The 7,557-nt window shown below is 39.2% G+C and overlaps 1 long non-coding RNA gene across 1 annotated transcript; it reads right to left on the bottom strand.

The window, feature by feature from the left end:
* Nucleotides 1–1,185: 1,185 nt before the first annotated feature.
* LOC308194193 lies at nt 1,186–6,438 on the bottom strand. The gene is made up of 3 exons (XR_013950388.1): nt 4,073–6,438; nt 3,306–3,433; nt 1,186–2,201 (listed from the first exon to the last, which is right to left on the bottom strand). It is a non-coding gene; the product is annotated as an uncharacterized lncRNA (long non-coding RNA).
* Between the last annotated feature and the right edge of the window lie 1,119 nt (nt 6,439–7,557).

Below are 7,557 nucleotides of genomic sequence, written 5' to 3'. Positions count from 1 at the left end.
TGCCTTCAAATTAATCCAGCTCCCCTAGGCAGCCACTCTGTCACTTGTCACATCAGACTCTCCCCCTAGTTTAGTATCATCCACAAATTGCTTTTTTTTTATGCCGTTGGTTTCAGTAACACAGCTAGAGTAAAGAGACCATTTAAATGTCACCCCTGGTGTGTTTGCTCATGGTAGATAGTTTGTGTAAATTAGAGTCTCCTGCTCTCCTCGCTGTGCTGCCTGCTGACCCAGTCCCACAGCTGAATTAGGTCTGCCTTAATAGATTTTCCCCCACTATTTCAATGTCGCAATGAAAAGCCTAATTTCATAGCACTTCCTGAAATGAAAGCATCTCAGTACTCAGCAGTCTGAATCATCCGTGGGACTGAGATATCCCACGAGTTTCCAGTGCTGTAAAACTGCTGCTGAGAGCAGCCATGGCTTTGGCCCAGGGAGATGTTTCCTTGAGGAGGATGAAGCTATCTGTATACCTCTCAGTGAAAGAGTTGATTGAAAAGGGGTTTACATTTTTGGCTCCTTTGCTTGCAGACAGCAAGAGTTTCCCTGATTTCTTGATTTCTTACCCTTCTTCCTTGCAGATCTAGCTTTGTTTTTCACAAAGAGATGGGAACGATTCTTCTGTCTTTTCCTTCCTACCTACTATGTCTCTCTGCTGAATAAATGGTCTTCCCTCCCAAGCACAGATCACTGGCTTAAACAGGCTTCTGCAATGCTCAAAACAGGAATATTACAACACTGCTCTTTGTCTTGTGAAGTCAGGTGTAATTCCTTCCTCTACTTCTGTTCTGCCCCTTAAAATTCATCTCTAAGTACCTTAAAGGAAGAGCTGTTCCTAATTCAGGTCCAGCAGGGAGCATTCTCTTTTTTTAAAAAAAAAAAAATAAGAAAAATCAGAAACAGGTTCAAAAAATATCGCTGCTACGTTGGGAAAACCGCCAAAATGATGTGAATGATACATAAAAGATAAAACATCTAACAAAATCCTCCAGTGCTAGAGCAAACAGTTCAAAGAAAAGGCGTTGGAGTCCAATTACCTGCCCACGGGGTGTCGGGGCTGAATGCTGCAGGCCGGAGAGCAGCAGCACATCAATATTTTGGCCACCCGTGGCTACAAATGGGTGCTAATTGCAGGGAGGTCACTGTGGTGAGTTACTCATTTGCTTGCTTTATCTTGTCCTGCAATAGTGACTATGGGACCTCTCTGGCACCTGGGAGACCAGATATATGGTGGCAGCTCTCCTCAGAGCTGTGTGCCAGGCATTAGGTGCCCAGGGAGACAGGCAAAAGCATTATTTTGTTTCTGAGCTGCACCAGAAAGCTGCTACACTTATCTTCCTTGTCGAAAAGAAAGATGAAACCTCTCCCTGATTCAAATCAAGTTATAGAGTTTTTTTCATTTTTTTTTTATTTTTTTTTTATCATCACTCGTGACCAGTCCTGTCTATCTGGAACATCTCCCCTCCATTGCCCTTTCTTTATTCCCCATTACTCTAAGGACCTTGATAAAAGTTTTCCTTTCAGTGGCATCTCCCAGCTCTCTTCTGCACTGCAACATGGAATCAAGCCCAGACAGAGAACCAGAGTAAAACCTAGCTGCACAAATCCAAAGCAAGCCATCATTTGACCATTTAACTGGAGTTTCACATTTAGTTGAGTTTCTCTGTTGCCTACTTGCATACTGAGGCAGATTGCATCTCAGGTGAACTTGTAATGTTTCTCCCTGTCCTCCTCCTCAGAAATCTAGCAGGATTTCTGTTCCAGAAGTTAATACATTATAGGTTTGCAAACAGCACTTAAAATAATCCACTCCTCTGCCTGCCTTCCTTCAGCGTGACCATCGTTCCTGCACACAGGCTGAGTCGAGCTCCACACAGCCGTGAACCTTCTGGTGGCATTTCATAATGTCAGTGAACAGCGAGTTTTGTAATTTTTACTTCTCTTTCTAGACAAGTCCAGTATTTATTCTTTTTTTTTGGTCTAATCCCACAGATTAAAAATGAGGCCCACTCAGGCAGGTGGTTAGTTTTATGTCAGTCCATGTGACTCGTTGGCGTGCTTTAGGTCAGACACGTGTATAAAGCTTGGTGAATTGGGGCCATTAACCCCAGAGTTGTTTCTCTGATTTTTCCCATTTTCCTTGCCACGGATTTGACATGTATGCAGTTCTTTTCTTCATTTCATCTCTGATCATCAAACTTCTGTAAAGAAAGGTCAGTGACATTTTGTAGTGTTTCCCAGCAACGACATCTCAGACCCCATCAACCTTGCATTAAAATGTTCTTTTAGTAACAAACAGGCTATTTGCCCCCTGTCTTTGACTAAATCTAGGAGTTAACATAAAGTATTTCTACTGACATGTATAAAAATGAGCAGAGTCCAAAATCTCTCACATTTCTGTCTTTGTCCTCCCTCAGCATTACTGATTGAATGTCCCCTATTTTGAGCGAAAGCTGAAATATGGATTTTCTTTTCATCATCACCACTTGCACAGCTGCATCAGTCATTAAGCTGTCCTAAAGATCTGTTATCCAGGAACTAGATGCCAGGTATATATCGTATCCTGAGGTGAGTTGTGGCAAGGCATAAATTGATCATGTGGTTCACACTTTTGAAACCCAAATGAAAGAAGATCAATTGTCACCAACTCCAGGGATATAAATAGAAAAGACCAAATCAATTCTAGCCTAAATGTGTTGTGGAATGAAAACTTAAAAAGAAAAAAAAAAAAAAAGCCAAACAAACAAACAAACCGCTGGTTAGTTTGATCAGAGACAGAAAATTATACTTCTGAATGTAGGACAGAAAATGGAGAGAAACTTCTTCAGTCAGCCAATTCATTCCCCAAACATTTGAGACAAATGCAGCCTAAAATTACAACCTCAAACACATTAGGGTCCACGTTAAACTATGTTTTTACACCTATCATCTCTATGGAAAAGTCATTTAAGAACTACAAATATCTTCAGGTTATCAGTTTCCTTCAAACATCCAGGTAAAATTTACCATGGTCCTTTTAAAGATAATTGTACTTCTGCAAGGATAGCTGTTTATCTTATACATCGTCTTGTGTTCATGATGTAGTTACAGTCCTTTATATAACTGTTTCTATATAGTCTCATTCCCCCCTAAAGTACAGTTTTCTGAGATAAAGAACTATTGATATTTCTTTTTACTAAGGTACATTTCTCCATCGTTTCAAGTTTGGGTTCATCCTTCTTGAATATTTGTGAATAGACCTGTATGTTACCATTCTAAATAAGATCTTACAGCACCATATAATTCCCAGTTTCTGCTGGTAATACCTTGTGAGATACTGTCATATGCCATTTTCTTCTCACTATCATCTTGAAGGCCCACAGCCATCCTACGATCAATGAGTACAAACAGGTCCTTATTCTTCTCTATTACTTCTGTGTGACAACTTGCAAGCCTGCAGCAGAAACTCTTGTTATTCATTCCCAAGTAAATGATACTGCACTTTGTAGAACTGGATTTCATTCAATTGCTGTTGCTCCACTCCTTGCTGTCACCCAGTTCCTCCCCCACGTTACCTTGTCCTCCCCCTTCCTGACACTCCTCCTTGCTCAATGTCATCTGCAAGTTTCACCCACACCATCTCACCTTTTGTGCTAGGAACAGTGATTTAAAGTTAAATGCACTTGATCTAAAGATTGGTCTTTGTAGAATTCCAATAATAACACCCCTCCTGTTGTCTGAGCCAAAGATGCTGATATTTCTCTTCTGTGCAGAACCTTATCTCCTATATGACTTCTGTACTAATCCCAAACTTCTCCGTGTGATACAAATGTTCATTGAAGTCTAGACACATTAAGAATGTTATCATTATGTCTAAAAAAAAATCTATAAAAGAAAATAAGTTATAGAACTATTATATGTACTAAATCCCTGATTTCACTTCGTTCTCTTGATCTCCACTATTCTATTCCTGTGAAAAAGCTGAACTCTTTCTGACTACCACAGTCACACTAGAAAGTTTGTATACGCTCAACCTCACTTTTTCCCCTTTTTAATATATAAGGTTTGTCATTTGACAAGTGTACATAATTACCTTTATTAGGCTTATACCAGACCTGCAAGTCCACGTGCCAGCTTTGTCTGAATTCTGGGCTGGAAACTAATTAGTCTTCTAATTGAATTATTTTAATCTTCTAGACTAGTGCTTGCATATCTGATTAATGTTTTATATAGAAGTATAGCAAATACCATGTGTATTTAAGAAGAGGAGAGCTTTCACCACTTTCACATGCTACATCTATAGTACAGGTCTTATTGTATGAAGTCCAGAGCAGGATTCAGTTGTCTAAATAACTGCCTCAGATGTAGGCATCTGAGATACTCTAGGGTTTTTTGGAAAGCACAGGATTGGCAGATGTGAGACAGCTCCTACAGAAAACCTTGGCTCTTCTGCAACAGTTGCTGCAGGGCACCTGGGATACCCTGAAACATCTGTGATTGTGGGAGTACCCAACTGAAACTCAGCCTCAATCTATTGATTTTACCCAGACTTGGAGAGGTGAAATGAAAACTGGAGCTTGTAACAAAGCTGCGTTGAATTAGATCAGCTTAGAAATAAGGTTGATGTTTCCTAGTAGTGAGCTTAAACTGGCAAGATGGTGACACCATGTTTATAAAGCGTTACTTTGGAGAAGACAGGCTTCAAACTAGCCTTGGATAATTTGACCCTATGCTAATCTCTTCCAAGCTTAAAAACTGTGATCGGTTGCCTCTTGTTTAGGAAATATAGGAATATATGAAACAAAAAGGTTGCCTCTTGTTTCCTATATTAGGGCAAGAAAATGCTAGTCTGAATACTCATGATATTAGCAGATATCAAGATTGGACTTCAGAGGTCCAGTTACTCCATCAGCCAGAAGGAAATCTCTTGCATACCCAGATGGACAAGAATATTCAGATTTTCTTTCTTTCTGGTTCTGGCCAGCATCACTAGCAGAACACAGATCAGAGTTCACAGCAGAGTTTCAACAGATTTATGCCTGGGAGAAAAATCTCCCCTTGCTTGTTCCATCCTGTACTTTCAGAGCTGTTGGATGATTTATTCATTTGGATTTGGCATTTGCTGGAGCCCCGGGACAGATAATCCGATGCTCACCTGGTCATAGCCAGCATTATGAGTTAGTTCCTTTCCATTGCAGGGGCCTCAGATATTTGTGGTACTTCCATTTCTCGTGTTCTCAGCTGCAATTTCCCAACAGTTTGTTTGCCTGAGGAGATGAATGCTTCAGTTCAAAGTCACTGGGGAGAATCTAGGTTGGATGCAATGGCTTGCAATTCACAAGAAGTTAGATTAGATGATCTAATCACCCCGTCTGTCATCAAAATCCACAAAAACAACATAAAATGGACTTGGCTGCATGACTGTGAACAAAAAGATATACTTCTCATTCAATAACAGGTAATGATTTTGACATGGTCTCTGAACTCTGGGCTTTGCAGATGCCGGAAGCTTAACAACCTGAGAAAGTTTTAATCTCTGATTCCAGCTTTTATCTGTGGAGGTGGAAGGGAAGGAAGCATTAAGTGCAAAATTGCTAGAAAAGGGCTGCTTGAATCAGCAACTTTGAGCTTTTACACTATGATTGTAATTGATTTCAAGTCACAGTTTAACAGGGGAGAAACACCATCTCACTACCAAACCATCACCTAACCTTGGGCTTTGCATAAAGTTTGGAGAAGTATCTCCTCCAAGTTTTCTAGTACCGGGCTCTTCACTGGAGGAAAAATCATAAAACAAAGATAACTACTTGGTTTAATGACAGCTATACAGCAAGAGGAGATTATTAATCGCAGCAGACATTACAAATATGTAATTTCAACAGTACTTGTAACAATAAATGAAATGGTAACATAATTACTCTAGCTTTTCCATTATTTCAATTAATTTTGCTTTCATGTTCACTGATGCTATTGTCATGCTGCAGTACTATGCTTTGAACATTTTCCTGCCCTGCTCCAGGAGGTCTTCTGGGGTAATATCTCCAGCATAGAAGTTGAAACCCACTAAATTAATTGCTCCTTTCATCCTTTAATTAGAACTATGCTAATTTCCTTCTACATCATTATTATATAAAAAGCCACACCTCCAGCCCCACTTTGCTCTTGTACATTGATGTGGGAGACTGAAATTAAAAGAACCCAAGAACAAGGGGTGCATCACAGTTAGCAATGAAACTCTTACTAGACTGTGTCCTTGCCAACAGGGGATTTTTCTCTATGGTGTTAACCAGCACAGTTTCCTGGTAATTCCACAAATTTAGGTATAATCCCTGTCCATTGGGATCCTAGACCTACAGTTAATAAACTTCAGTAGTAGAAAGTTCTTCCTCCACTGACTCTACATCACTGGATGCTATAAGCGATTTCTACCTAAAGACAAAGGGAAAAAAAAAAAAAAAAAAAGAGGTGTATGCAAGATATGACATCAAATCTTCTTTCAAATAGTTAATTTCTGATATTTTGCATTATAATAAGTCCTAACATAAGATTTTCAAAACTCAGGTTTGTTTCTGTCCGAGGATATTATTGTCAGGTTGCCATGCAGTTTGATACTTGGTTTGGTGGTTTCTTTTCACCTGTCATGAAGTTGAAATGGTTACTTTAAAGTCAAGCCCACCTCTAATTTTGCAGTGTGGAAGGTCAAACAGAGGAGGGTATTCAGGAAGTAAGGCTGCCTGTTTACAAATTAAAGACCAAGTATAATACTTCAGGCAGATGACTCTGAGACAAAATAAAATTTAGTCTTTATTTATTTCATATTTCTTTACAGTTGCCAGGAGAATATTTTAATAACCTCCATAGAGTTTAAAATGATGCAGGTAATTGCTTTAAGTAATTTTAGTGCTATTAAAGATAACAAACCTCTTGTCTGAAATATTCTGCTAAGCAGTGATCAGCAGAAAAAGGGGTAAAGATCTTTTTAGTGCAAATTTGAATTGTCTTTATAGGTGAGCTGAAGTGAGAACATAATTATATTATCTATAACATAAAAGGTGTGCAGATTATTCAAACTCCTACCGTCTCAGTCTTGTGTTGACTCATGCAGAAAACACATCAGAATCTTAATTAGCTCAATTTCTACCATTCAGCAGCCTGTATGTGATCTCCGAATCCACCTCCAGGTCACACTGTTAATGTTTAAGTTGCAATGTTATTCGTCATAGCAAATTTATAATACCTGAGACTGAGTTCCTCCCAAATTACCTGGGAGAAACTCCGAAGAACAAGTGAGTATAAATCTTGCGCACCTCACTTTCATTTCTTTTCCTGACCTTCGTGATTATGGCTACAAAATCATTTCCTTCTTTTTGGCTCTGCTTCATGAAAAATGTGTCAGAGAAGTTAGACTCTTAGAGAAGTTTGGGACATTGAAAAAATAAGTCACACAAAAGCTTGAAGGTCCCAAGTGAGCCATAATATAATTCTTTTCTCTGAGACATTTTGTCCTGCTAATGAGTTATGAGAATCCTTACTCCCTTGGTGTTCAGATGCTGAATAAACACGAAAAACTTGTATGTT

The sequence above is a fragment of the Anser brachyrhynchus genome (assembly GCF_964034855.1).
Source record: "Anser brachyrhynchus genome assembly, chromosome: 4".
NCBI lineage: Eukaryota > Metazoa > Chordata > Aves > Anseriformes > Anatidae > Anser > Anser brachyrhynchus.
Note: the sequence above shows the minus strand (reverse complement) of the source record. Positions and strands in the feature narration are given on the sequence as shown.